Genomic DNA, 15,280 nt, shown 5'->3' on the forward strand with positions numbered 1-15,280 from the left:
GCGCAACTTCTAGGCCACATGCACACGTTGCGTATTTTGCTGCGGAACATATGCAACAAAACCGCAGGAAACCGCACTAAATTTGCAGGAAAAAACGCACATGAAGGTGCTTTTATTTGACGGATTTTTCGGTGGGGATTTTAGGTTTTGCTGTGTAAATCGCGGCATTTTCATGCAGGTTTTGCTGCATATTTCTGTAGAACAGCAGGGATAGAATTCGCAAGCGGAATCGCAGGATAAATTGACGTCCCGCGGTTTCGAAAATACGAACAATTTACGTCCTGAAAAATACCGCAGCGTGGACATGAGATTTCCTGGAATCTCATTGACTGTGCTGGTACTGTATTACGCAGCGGTTTTGTCGCGCACAAATACGCGTAGCAAAACCGCACATAATACGTATCGTGTGCATTGACCCTTGAAGTCCCCCGGCTGTTACTTTGCACCCAAGAAATTCACAATTTTTGAGACTTAATGCAACTGCGGTAGATGACGAGAGGATCTCTGGTCTGATGTAAGTTCACACTTAGCGTAATTACTGTGGATTTTCCGCAACGGATTTTATTGCGGAAAATCGGCAGCATAATACAGTAGCAGCAGAGTGGATGAGATTTGAGCAAATCTCCACACGTTGCATAAAAAACCCACCGAAGAAACGCTCAGAAATTGACCTGCGGTGCGTTTTTTTAATCCGCAGCATGTCAATTGTATCTGCGTAATCGCTGCATTTTTGTTGTGGGTTTTCTCTATTGAATTCAATGGGAGGTAAAATTCGCAACAAATAACAGATGTTGCAATTCTTGCGGCAGAAAAGCCGTGATTCCGCCGCAAAAAATCGCAACTCAGATCGCAATCTTATAATTACCCAGAATTCTGTGTTTCTTCCTCCTGGGATGACGTTTTATCTCCTGTGATCGCTGCAGCCAATCACAGGCCTCCTCGGTCACATGGGTTGAAACGTCATCCCAGGAGGCCGGGTTGCAGGACGGGAGAGGGACGCGTCGCCATGGCTACGTAGGTATTAAACTTTTTTATTTTATGTGCAGTTTTCCGCAGTGGACATTCCGGCCGAAAAACTGCACCACAATTTTGTGTGGTCTTTCAGCCGGAATTCCCTGCGGCCGCCAGGGCGGATACCCTGAGTGCTTTTACGCAGCGTATCCCTGTGTGAACATAGCCTAGTAGTAATTGATTGAAACTTTATCGTACTTGCAATTTTAGCATTGCGTGACATTATTGCGCTGTATTTCCGCAACGTAAATATACAAGACACAGACCAGTCCAGCCAAAGCCGAGCGTTGAGCCGTCATTTCCAATAACGCGACGTCCTCGGTACAGAGTCATATTCCTTCCCCGGTAACTGATATAAGGTGACGTCTTGTTATATTACATGTCCGGGGCTGATTAATGACAGGAGACGTCTTGTTTCAGTTGCGGATCGGCAGATTGATAAATCACAGTAACCGTCTTATTGTTAGCGGCGATATCCTTTGTTTTAATATCTTTCTGTAATTTTACTTGTGTTTGGTTTCCGGGAGACTTCCATACATAAATAATTCACAAGGTAGATGGAGCGGCGCACAAATCTTCCCAGTCCGGTCACCTTTAGCGCCTGTCCCCGTCTGCAGGACGCTGTAAATAATGTATTCGTTCCATGAATGAGGCGCGACGTTATATACTGTACAGATAACGCCACCGATGGCGGAAACATTGTATTCTGCGTTATATTCTAGGATACAGGAAAACAGGAAGTTTAGTTAGTTCTTCCTCAAATGTTTTTCTTGGTGAGATCACTCATGAGCACGGGCGCCATTGTTTGTGTTCTCTATCATAAAATCTTTAGTTCACTAGAAAACATCAATTTGGGCAAAAGTTGAGAAAAAAATGATTACTACAATCTACAAGCATTCGAAGTTACCCTTAAGTGATTGTCCCCCCTTGAACATCTCCCTTTTTTTAAATCTAAATAGGTGCAAAATTCAGTGCTGATTAAAACCCTAATATATGTTTATGGCGTTCGGAGCTACGTTTTTCTGATACAGAGCTCCAAATCCCCTGCTTCCTTTCACACAGCCATAGAGTTATATGATAAAATTCTGACTACCTGCGGCCACCACTAGAGGGAGCTCACTGAATACAATCATACATCGAATAATAGCACAGTATCCAGTGAGCTCCCCCTAGTGGTGGCTGCAGGTAGACAGAATTTTATCATATAACTCTCAAGATAAAAAGGGGGGATAAAAAAGAGAAAAAAAAGAAAAAAAGAAAAAAAGAAAAAAAAAGAGAAAAAAACGGCGCTCCTCTAAGGTGATATCGTTCTGGTATTTGTAAGATATTGAGTAACTTAATGAATGGAGCTCACCTTGGTGAGTTGTGCAATGTCGCCAGCACAACTTAACTTTGTAGCTTGTACACGCTTGATCACACTGTGCTTGCCTCTGGAGCCATAACCGCATGGGGTGAATTCGTGTCAGGAACTCCTCTCCTTGCGGTTTTGAAGTAATGCAGATTAGGAAGAAAAAGCTGCTCCTCTGAACGGGACCTTGAGCCCAAACGGACTCAATGAAAAAATTGATCAAGTGTAGTTTGAACGATCTATTAAAATACAATGACATCTGTATTAAAAATGATAGGATAAGATTGAGTGTGATACACCTACAAAGAATAAATAATAATGGGAATATTTCTCTTCTTAAAATTAAATATATATATATATACATAAAAAACAGGAGCGCCTGGCTCCCGACAATTAGATTCAAACGAACAGCAATGAAACTAGAAGCATTTTTTACCAGTAATACAATTATCTTAGTTAGAATAAAGGATAGCATCAAAACTATCAAAAAGAATAAACACAATTATCAAAGAAACTAAGAGTACTCACACTGTCTGTCAGCGGCGAGAATACGCGGACGATGATGATTTCTTTGAAATATACGGTCACCTGCATGTGGACATGTGTGTATATATATATATATATATATATATATATATATATATATATATATGTGTATATATATATATATATATATGTGTATACAAAAAATCAATCCTCTTTTACACTAAAGCTAAGAATATCTACCATTTGGCAGAAAATAGTTGGTTAAAAGGTAGAAAAGAGGAGAAATAGCAATTAAGAGAAAATCAGTCTGAGGAAAAAACATACACACACCTGTGCTAAAACACCCATGATGAACCTTCACCTTGCCAGTTTAACCTGGAAGTGAAGCATATGATACAAGTATATAAGATGATGTATTGTAACCAAATTTATATGCCTGATGAAGACCACAGTGCGTGGTTGAAACGCGTTGCAGCAATCAAATTTTATATTGTCCTTTTTAATAATAAAATCGTTGAAAATACACCCTGACGATTTTGTGAAGATATCAGTACAATCCACACCTGAGCGCCCGTTCAGAGGAGCAGCTTTTTCTTCCTAATCTGCATCATATAACTCTATGTCTTTGCAGTGGATTTGGAGCTCTGTATCAGAAAAAAAACAAGCTCTGCTATAAAGATTTATTAGGAAATGAATCAGTGCAGAATATTAGACTCAAAAAGCTTGAAAGCTGCTCAAGAGATCTATGACCATCTAAGACCCAGATGAAGCCTGTATAGGAGCCATCATTCTATATTTTGTGTTTCAATTCCTCACCTTGTCAAAATCTTCGCTTGCTGCCAGTGAATGGGAACGTTCATTGACTACATCCAGAGGCTGAAAACTCCCCCTGACCTAATACTTCTTACAGCTGAAGGTTTGTTACAATTGTATCCAGTCTAGACAATCATGAACTAAACAGTTAAATTTTCAACTGCACTGATACATTGTAACAAGCTATCAGGACAGGGGAGAGATTTGTGTTGTAAATAATTTAGCTAACAGAGAATTGTCTATGCTGGATACAATTGTAACAGACCCTCCGCTGTAAGAAATATTAGACTTGTACGGGTTTATAGACTCTGGATGTCAAGAAGAATGTTCCCATTCACTGCCAGCAAGCAGAGATCTTGAAAATGGTGGGGAATTGAAACACGGAGAATATTCAGCACTGGATATTTACTTAGCAGGATAACTGTTTCCTTGTCGTCGTTGCTTAGCGGTAACATGACAATTATTGGACGGATTTCAAGTGACGGCGATTCCGCTGCAGAGTAACAATAGAAATGACATTTTGTTCCATTTCACACGACAGATTTCGTTCGCTGTCATTTCTGGGATAATTCTCTCATGGTGTGAACAATAATTACTTTGGTCTCTGTAGCGAGTTGCGGCAGAACCACCGCAGAGTAGAAATCAGAGCCTTGAGTAGTTGCCGAGCCTCCGGCCTGCGGCCATTGATCAGTGGTCACTAGCGTGTTAACAGCGGCGCCGCCCTCCTCGCACATTAGCGTTGCTTTAAGAAGAACCTTCACCTATCATTAAAACGTACGAAATTGAGTGGAAAGCCACAGGCGAGTGGAAGGCGAGGAGCTTATATATATATAACTACAGACGGGAGCGAGGCGTTGAGCGAGCACTTTTACTAGATGCAGTAAATTGAAATAGCGCACGTTAAACCACAGGAAAACGGCTTCTGACGGGATAAAGTGCCGGCCAAACTGCAAGGCGGCCGTAATGAGAATGCAGAATGAAACCGTAATGAAGTAAAAGGCCCGATAATAAAATGTCATGATAAAACTCATATAATAAGCGCATAAAAAGCGAAATAAAATAACCGGCTAATGACGGCCGTGCGACGCACGCAACGCTGACATCATTCTGGGGAGATAATACGGAAACCAATGTCATTTCACAGCCAGCCAGTAAATAGTTAATTGTGGATATCGTAAAAAGACAAAACTGCTCCGTCACCGAAACGATGAGCTCCGTATATCACAGTAAGCGCTCCGGCGTACGGCAATTATTTCTTCCATTTTCTGCTTACTGTCGTGTCAATCAAGGAAATGGGTTAATCAAACTTGTTGTCTTGTAATGGAGATCAGCAGCGCTGGCGGCGAAGATGTAACCCGGGCGCACTTAACGGAGGAGGCAGGAGGGAAATTACTAATGCGACTAAAAAAAGCGGGAAGGCGAATCTGGTGACGATCGAATGTCTGTGGATTTTGCTTTTGGGGACACATAAATCTGACAGGGGACATTTTTTCTGTCTGATTTTATGACTTCCTCCTAGATAAGCGGCTCCAAAATGACATGGCAGCTGCTTATCCTCCTGCTCTGTTGAATGACTTTGCATGTTTGATGGACAATCATTTTATCTAATTCTGAAAAAAGCTGGTGGTTACCAAGAGGGTGCAATGAGATCACCCAGCTTTCCCAGGCTCCTGAATGGTAGATTGTTTAGATATGCGGTGGTACATTTTTCTATTTGGTTGCGTAGCTCGGCATGTATGTCATTCAGGACTGCAGGAAAGCTGGGTGCACCCACTTTAGGAGCTAATATAGTTGCCGTGTTAGTTGTCTATGCAGTAAATATCACGGTGCGTCTGGTGGAGTCTCAAAAAAGACAAAAAATGTTCTGCTTTACAACTAAGGACTTTCCACCAAGTGTAATTCATTGTGTCAAAATGTCACATTTACTATTTGTTTCACTCACTGTGCAAATTGGAGAAAAAACAAACAACTGATCTCTTTAGAACTGTGTCCCTCCCCCATGATTTACACTGCAGCTCTTCTTTCAGATTTGCTGCTGTGTATAAGCAGGAGCTCAGCAGGAAGTCAGTGCACAGTAAACATAAAATGATTGTAAACTATAAGCAGCGAGACCACGATTATCAGGAACTTGACGCACAAAGACGTATGGGGCGGGGCTTCGATTAAGGGGGAGGAGCCGGAAGATCTTAAACATTGCTTTGCTGTTTTACCTATGACTTAATTTGACTATTTACTGGCCGGCCCTGGGCCACACATGGCATCGGGGCGTCTGGTCCACATGATATTCATTATAGTCTTCTCTTCTTTAGTTATACAAGGTTAGAAAATGCAAAGTAAAATCTAATGTCGGAGCTGCTGTAAAGATTCTGCATAGAATTCTAGAAGATTTCTTTACATTGCTTGGGATTTCCGACTTTCCTCATCTTCTCTCTATATCGCAGTGAATTCCCATGGTCTCAGTGTTGGACGTCCTATAATATCCAGACCTAATCCCTTCATACTTCTATCCTTAGCACTGCTTCATACTATAGGGATGTTCCATATAAAGTCCACGTAAAAATGTTAAGAAACGCTGTAAATAGTTTGTTTTACATATTAAGTACTGATTCTACTCCAGTCACATCCGGAGCTGCCTTTAACATTCTGCTGGTTGCCCTTGGAAACAGACTACATCTTATCTACATTCCACAGTCAGACATATGGCATAACAGCTTAGGGCATGTTCACACGGCCTATTTTCAGAAGTTTTCTGGGCCGTAAACTACCCGAAAAACGGCTGAAAATACGGGGGGCTGAACGCCTCCAACCATCTGCCCATTGATTTCAATGGAAAAAATGGCATTCTGTTCCCACGGGGCGTTTTTTACACGGGCGTTTTAAAAAAAGCCTTTTTTGCTAAGCGTGTGAACATAAAGTTAGCTCTAAGGCTATGTTCACACGCTTAACAAAAAACGGCTGTAAAATCTGGAGCTGTTTTCAAGGGAAAGCCTCTGATTTACAGCTTTTTATGCATCAAGCGTTTTTTTGATGCGTTTTTTACGGCCATTTTTTTTAGCTGTTTTTCTATTAACCCAATGAAAAACGGCTCCAAAAACGGACATGCACTTTTTTACCAGGTGTTTTTTTACGCGCTGTTTTTACAAATGGCGTGTAAAAAAAAAGCCCCATGGGTACGGAACGCCGTTTTTCCTATTGAAATCAATGGGCAGATGTTTGGTGGCGTACAGCCCCGTATTTTCGGCCATATTTCGGGGCATTTACGGCCTGAAAAGTGGCTGAAAATAAGCCATGTGACCCATACTGTCCTAATCCCACATTCCACTATGTAGGATTCTGATTTCTGAATGCAGCTTTGAATGTGACTGGAGGATAAGATGTGATTTAACTCAAGATCAGTAAGGCAAAGTCTATGTGCATAACGCTGTATGTAAATTTAGTCTTTGCAATGTTGTAGAAACGTTCTTTAAATGAAAAGTCTTCCCCTCGTATGTGATTCATTCTTGGTGAAGAATTGTGGGATTGTGAGAGATGTGCACAATGCAGATTGTGGGAGGTGGGCGACGTAATGGGACGCAGTCCAGGCTCTCCCACCCATGTTCTTTACTGAGGACCTCAGCTCACATCTGATGTGTTGTAACTCTGTGTCACTTCCATCCTACAGCGCTGTATAGTTCTGCGTTTGACATTGAGCCCATTGAATCCACTAGCAGAAGTTCTGCTGTTTTCTAAAAAATATTTTTTTTCTCACCATTTTTAAGATCTCTGCTTGCTGTCAATGATTGGAAAAAAAATCTTGGTAACATCCAGAAGCTGACTATGTATATGTACATTATAGCAAAACCTTCAGGAAAGAGAGAGCTGAGAGAAGGTCTGTACACATCTCATGTAACCAAAAATTTAGAAAATAAGGAGGAACTGAAAGGCAAAGTAGTTTTTAGAAAATGATCAAACTTTTCTTTATTCAATAATTAAAAAGAATCTCTACATTTTATCTTCATGTCATTTAGGTCCCAAATTCTGTGTGGATTCATTACTTAATATACATTATATCCATGCAGCTCTATTTTCTGATACAGAGCACCAAATCCCCTGTATAGAGATAAAATTCTGTCTTCCTGCAGCCACCACTAGGGGGAGCTGAGGAGCTTACTGCATACTGTTCTACACAGAACTCCATAATCACACAGTATGTATGCAGTAAGCTCCCCAGCTCCCCCTATTGACAAAGACAAAATGTTATCATTTACCTCTATACAGGGGATTTGGAGCTCTGTATCAGAAAACTGCAGCTCCGGCCTCTATAAAGGAATATTATTAAAGTAATCGGCACAAAATTTGGGATTTATATAGATTAAAAAATGGGGTTCAATGTTGGACATTCACTTTAAGCTTTATCCACTAAACCCCTTTCAATCTGCATACATTTTTTAGTCACCACAAGAAAACACAGAGCACTGAAAGCTGCTTTAACCATTCACATAAAGAGAAGCGGAAGCACCTGCCGGGTCCGGGGGCCGTTCAGAGCATCTCAAGAGAAGATTTGTTAGTGCAGTGAGTGTCTGAACCAGCTCTGACTGAGGCAATTTTAGATCTCATTCCATCTAATGCAGTCCAAGTATCATTTGTGAAGATAAGAGAAGCACCTTGGAAATACGACATAGTAGAAAGCAATCAGCAGTAGATAGGAAGACAGCGCGACCTTGAAAATGGAACACCAGTGACCTTGAGGAGTCAATGACACACGGGTAGGAAAGATGAAAGCAGCTGATGATGGAGGGACAGTGGCAGGTCGTGTACGTCAGGATTGTTCACCATAGAAGAAACACATGTTCCGCCGCTTTATCAGAACAACATCCGTCCGGCACCACTGCTCACCGCCAATAGCAAAAAGGATCGGACAAACTACAGCTGGGCCCCCGCTCTCTAATGGCCCCATAGCAGCCGCATGGACTTCATCTATGGGACAAGTGGCAATCCCTATGGCTGCACCTCCTGCTGTGACCGCCGCAACAAAACAGCAAATTGCCAAAATCTCTGTAAGTAAAAGAAACATTGTAACCAAACTTTGCCGATCACGCTACATTTCTGACATTTTGATTGTAAATCCTCTGGAAAGTCTTTTTTATTCTTCTGTAAATAAAGATGAATCAATGTACAATAAAAATTGGCGCTATGCTTCAATGCCTCACTATTTTCAAGATTTCCGCTTGCTGTCAGTGAATGGGAACATTTTTGTTTGGAGGCTGAAAATCTGTACTGACATAATACTCCTCACAGCTGGGGGTTTGTAACAATTGTATCAAGTCTAGACAATTATATTATAAACAGCACAAGTCTCTTTCCTATCCTGATAGATTGTTACAATGTATCAGTGCAGGTAAAATAGATCAGTCTGGAGTGTAAACTCTTTAGATCTAAAAAAGCTTAGGGAGGAATTTATTAAACATTCGACACCAGTTTTCCGGCATTGAAGAGCTGAAATGATTGCAAAAATCTCAATTTGCGCAAAGAAAGTCGACTTTAGCGGGATTTGTGTTGCTCACAGCAGTTTACCAACAGGGGTCAGGGCTTAGAAGAAGGGGCGGGACCTTCTGCGGCTCGAGAAATTAGATTTTTGGCACGTTGATTCCAGAGGTTGGTGAACTTTATTCAGAGGAGTGCACCTCTTAATTCATTCATTTCTATGGGCTACGGACATCTTTCCGTATTTTTACGGATGGATGTCCATGCCGTAGAAATGATAGAACATGTCCTTTTTTTGTCCGTAATTACGGCACGGACTCCCTATAGAAGTCTAAGGGGGGTTCCGTAATTACGGACGGCTACAAATGTGCATCCGTAGCCATCTGTAATTACGGGAGCATTGCTATGCGACGCCAGGGGATTACCCAAGATTCCTCCCTGTTCTTTGTGGACCCGTAAATACGGATGCACTACGGACCGTATTTACGGACACCCTTCTGTATATGCGAATGATTTACGGATGCGTATTTACGGATGGAGGAAAAATACAGTCGTGTGCATGAGGCCTAACTCCTGCGCTCTGTAGATCAAATTCCTCTCTTAGTTCCAACACAATCCTCTATGAGCTAACTATATCAGCAGCAAAACTCTCTCTGGTCCTAACAGTTTGCTACAGTGTATCAGTGCAGGTAGAATGATCAGCCCGGAGTCCAGACTTGGCCCATTATATTCGACCATGTGGACTCCATAAAAAGCCGGACAGGCGATGACGTCGCATGGTGCTTTCCTGGCGGCACTGCCACTTATTTCTTGTGATCGGTGGGGGTAACAGTGGTCGGACCCCAGCCAATCGGGCATTGGTGGTATTTCTTACAGATATTCCTGAGATTACATTTATGTGGCGCCGGTCCCTTTACTGCAGATTTCCCAATCAATATTAAGACTAAATAAAAAGTTTACATTTCAGCAGACAATAAAATAATGATCCTGTCCCGGCGTCCTGCATTAAGCGGGGGAATATACGTCACATAAAAGCGAATATCTGCGCAGCTGAAAATAAACAAATTATAGACCTTGACATATTTTATTCCAAGGTCCTCAAACAGCTTAAAGATTTTATTGATTTCCAGGACATCACTGTCAGGATAGTCATCGGCAGAAAATGGTGCATTATGTCTCTGTTATACTAAGCAGGAGCCGCGCAATTCACACTCCAGAAATATGACCCTAGATTATACTGCACGTTCCATAAATATAACCCAGGGGGGCAATTATTTTTCTGCATTTCGAAGTCGCTTCCTCTTACTTTATACATAGAATAATACATCTTATATTAGAATAAAACATCAATTTCTCATAAAAAGCGCCAACCAATAGGGGGCAGGGGGCTTACATTAAATTTTGGAGACAGGAAGTGGGCAAACGGCTCTAAATATCTTTCTATGGGAACAGGAGTGGAGAAATGGGGACATTAATCTAGTATATTTAAAGGAACACTCCAGGTTAACTGATACGTTGTGTTATACGAAATGCGCAGCCTGAGGAGGCGGAGCATGACACAGACACGCCTTCTAACTTCCAACTGTAATGTCAGGATAGGGAGACAGACAGGTGAGCACTAATCTACCCGCCACTCAGTCCCTGCCTACTTGCACAGCCCGTCCTAGGCGACGGCGTACAACTGGGCGACGGTCCCTACGCTCAATATGTGCACGACAGACAAACAAGGGAACACAAAAGCAAAGGAATGTGGGGCAGTTGCCCACGGCAACACCGTGAGCAACAGAGTAGTGGACGAGCCGAGTCAAACCAGGAGTGTACGTGGTAACAAATGCAGAGCAGGAGAGTAGTCAGTCAAGCCAGAGTCAATATGAAGCAGAGGTCAGTAGTAACAGCATCAACAGCAGATGTTAGGGATCTGCCAGGTACTACGTCTAGGTATACTCCTGGGATTAATCAATCCACACCTGAGGCCAGACCTGTTCGACTGACACCATCTCCCACCAACCAGGGTGGCAGGCTCAGGAGTGGGAGAGCCTATCGCGGCCTGGTCTGTCGGAGTTAGCTCCGCCCCCTGTCCTTTATTACCTGCCCTGTTCTCTTCCTCAGTGCTTGTAATTCTTCTGGATTCCTGGCCTCACTGCTGCTTGCTCCAGCCTGCTTCTGCCGTGCTTCTGCCTTGCTGCAGTTCCGCTTGACCTGCTTTGCTTTGCCCCTGGCTTGCTTCTGTCTCCGTGCCCGCTTGGGTGTACTCACTTCGTCCTGGTCCTGACTGTTCGTTCGCCGCTCCGTTTCCTCGTGGCGTTCCGTGGCTACTGCCCCTTCCCTTGCGTGTTCCCTGTTTGTTTTCCCGTGCACTTAGACAGCGTAGGGACCGCCGCCCAGTTGTACCCCGTCGCCTAGGGCGGGTCCTTGCAAGAAGGCAGGGACAGGGCGGTGGGTAGATTAGGGCTCACTTTCCCATCACCTCCTTCCTGCCATTACAGCAGAGCCAGGAAACAGGAGAATCACAGGCAAAGGATAAGCAGCAAATGAAGGTATAAGTGGACCAAGGGTGGGAACTAGAACCGTCTGGCCGGGCTGCGATAGACTCTCCCACTCCTCGGCCTCCCAGCCTGAGTGGTAGCAGATCGAGTCACTCTAGCAGACCTAGGAACAGATGCAGACTGATTAACCACGGGTGTCGACACAGAAGCTGTGTCAGGCAAATCCTTCACACCAACGATTGTAAAAAGAGACAACTCATGTGGCCCAATCCCTGCCCATACACACCCTGCTCCCTTTGTGCCCCCACACAGTGATAATGCCCTCATTTGGGTAACAAACACTCCCCCGACACTGGCGCAGAAAACATGTACATGTGTCTATTATCCCCGTGTATTATATTAATTCTATAATTTTACTATGTGCACTATCCCATCACTGTCAGATCACTGTATCCATTATCCCTGTGCATTACATTTATACTATAATATCACTCCAATCATTATCCCACTACTGTGACATCACTGTGTACATTATCCCTGTGCATTATATTTATACTATGACATCACTGTGTACATTATCTTTGTGCATTATATTTATGCTATGACATCATTATGTGCATTATCCAACTACTGTGACATCACTGTGTCCATTATCCCTGTGCATTACATTTATACTATAATATCACTCCAATCATTATCCCACTACTGTGACATCATTGTGTACATTATCCCTGTGCATTATATTTATACTATGACATCACTATGTGCATTATCCCACTACTGTGACATCACTGTGTACATTATCTTTGTGCATTATATTTATGCTATGACATCATTATGTGCATTATCCCACTACTGTGACATCACTGTGTCCATTATCCCTGTGCATTATATTTATACTATAATATCACTCCAATCATTATCCAACTACTGTGACATCACTGTGTCCATTATCCCTGTGCATTATATTTATACTATTACATCACTCCAATCATTATCCCACTACTGTGACATCACTGTGTACATTATCCCTGTGCATTATATTTATACTATGACATCACTATGTGCATTATCCCACTACTGTGACATCACTGTGTACATTATCTTTGTGCATTATATTTATGCTATGACATCATTATGTGCATTATCCCACTACTGTGACATCACTGTGTACATTATCCCTGTGCATTATATTTATACTATGACATCACTATGTGCATTATCCCACTACTGTGACATCACTGTGTACATTATCCCTGTGCATTATATTTATACTATGACATCACTATGTGCATTATCCCACTACTGTGACATCACTGTGTACATTATCTTTGTGCATTATATTTATGCTATGACATCATTATGTGCATTATCCCACTACTGTGACATCACTGTGTACATTATCCCTGTGCATTATATTTATACTATGACATCACTATGTGCATTATCCCACTACTGTGACATCACTGTGTACATTATCCCTGTGCATTATATTTATACTATGACATCACTATGTGCATTATCCCACTACTGTGACATCACTGTGTACATTATTGCCGTACATTAGAAAAAGTCACGTGGCACAGACTGGAAACCAAAATAACCATGTTTGATGTTTTGATCTAACTTGCTGTTGGAGGGGGTCCAAATTTTACAATGGGGTCCCCACATAGCATTTTCTTCCTCTTTTGAGAACTCATCTAAGATTCTATTCATCTTGTTCTGACATCTTGGTCTCCATACAATGCTGGATCTCCAAGACTGGAAGCAACTCATAGCAGTCAAGATACTGTAGTGCCTAAACTTTCTACAGACCAGAATGGCGTGTAAGACTCGGGCTCCTCAGCAACTTATTGATTTCTAATAGGGGAAAAAAATTGTGTGACAATGGAATGAAATCTTGAGTGAAGGGCAAGTCACCTGCGACTTTTCACTCCATAGGGAAACATGGAGGCTGGATGGTGGTTTTACCGCGACCATCATGGGGTGCTGTGGTCTAAATATGCAGGATTATTTCCCTCCTGCCTCAATAGGTGTCACACTAGTTCTTGAAGTTCAATTCTTCAGACTTTCCTTTCATGCACTAGGGTGAACAAAATTATAGACCCTTCCCAAACGTTAGCACTTCACCGGAAGAATAAAGTCTAGATGTAAAAGTTAAGATATACACATTTTTATTTTATTTTCATGGGAGCCCTCGAACTCCCTTTTTACATGTCAGGGAAATATATTCTCACAGCGACTCCTGCCAGCTAAACAATGGGTACAGTTGAGTAAATACTACATCTGCCTCTAAATTGACTTTTTAATAAAAGTGAGTGATTCAAAAAAATACCATCCCCCATGAGGCTGAAAAAAATCAACAATCCAGGATGTTGTTAAATTGCGCGTATTGTCGGAGTGTAAACATTTTTACATATAGTTCGGTGCCTGTTACATAATGTTCTCCCTCTCCGGGAGCAGGAGACTTGTATTTCAGATTTTACTTTCTTTTTTTTTTTTATGCCCAATGAGAACAATGAGGGTCGTTACATTGACGACATTTATATTCCGAAACCTATAAGGAAGACAGCGCGTTTCGCCTGTGAGATGGTTTATTATAAGCAATGTGAAATAAGCTTCTCTGGAAGAAGCTCTTCTGTCTTCCACTAACATGTCACTGCAGATCTGCGAGCGAGGGAAGCACTTGGCAGGTCCCTGCGCTCCTCATCACCTCTCCGCATCATAAACTGTTTTGTTGTTAACAGCGGTTCACGGTAAAGCTGAACATTAAATATTTATCATGTTTATTGTGAAATGGCATAAATGCCAATTGATATGAGATGTGCAGCAAGTCTGCTAAGTGGCTCCAACTCTCTGCTCTCTGCCTGTGCCCGGCGCATTGCCAGTCTTGTGTTGGAGGGTAATGGAGGGAATACATTATGCTGCACCTTTTAATCCTGATTCACGGCTGTGCATCATTTAACCCAGGCTCAGTCCTTGTAGATTTTACTGGCAATTTCCTGGGAAATGCTCAGATAAAGAAGCTCTTGCTGCTACTCTATGAAATACTTTTTGCTTAAAGGGAAAATATTTCAGTTATAACATTTGTTTTATGTGCAATGAATATATGGAAACAATGTATCAAGAGCTGAGATTCTGAATGATATCAGTGAAAGATCGCTGCTGACTACTACTGATGACATCATATGCACACATAATATGGTTGCATGTATCCCTTTAAATACATTTTAGATATGTATCTATGCACCTCGAGAGAATATGTTGACTGATTTCTGTTTTGCTTCTTATATTTTCTATTTTCTCTCTGCTTGTGCAGCTGCAGGTTCAGAGCTCAGTGGGCATTCCCCTGCGAAGCTGCTCTTGCTCTACCCCTACCTGCTGTCAATGCTGTAGACTTAGCCTCCTCCATCTCCCTCTCTCACACTGACATGACGATTGAAGCCGTGATTCCTGAGAGAAAATGCAGCTCAGAAGTCTCCACCGGGATATAAGTATATTCTCGGTTGTGTGTGAACAGTACTGCCCCCCTCTTACCACATTAGTCTCTAGAGTAAACAAGAAGATAACAGCCAGAGCCTGGGGAGTAATACATTACTGCAGGATCATAGTACACAAAGTGTTTTTACACACAGGTCAGCATTGGAGCTGTATACTCAAAACGGCAATCTAC

The sequence above is a fragment of the Rhinoderma darwinii genome, chromosome 7 (assembly GCF_050947455.1).
Source record: "Rhinoderma darwinii isolate aRhiDar2 chromosome 7, aRhiDar2.hap1, whole genome shotgun sequence".
In the NCBI taxonomy this organism is placed as follows: Eukaryota; Metazoa; Chordata; class Amphibia; order Anura; family Rhinodermatidae; genus Rhinoderma; species Rhinoderma darwinii.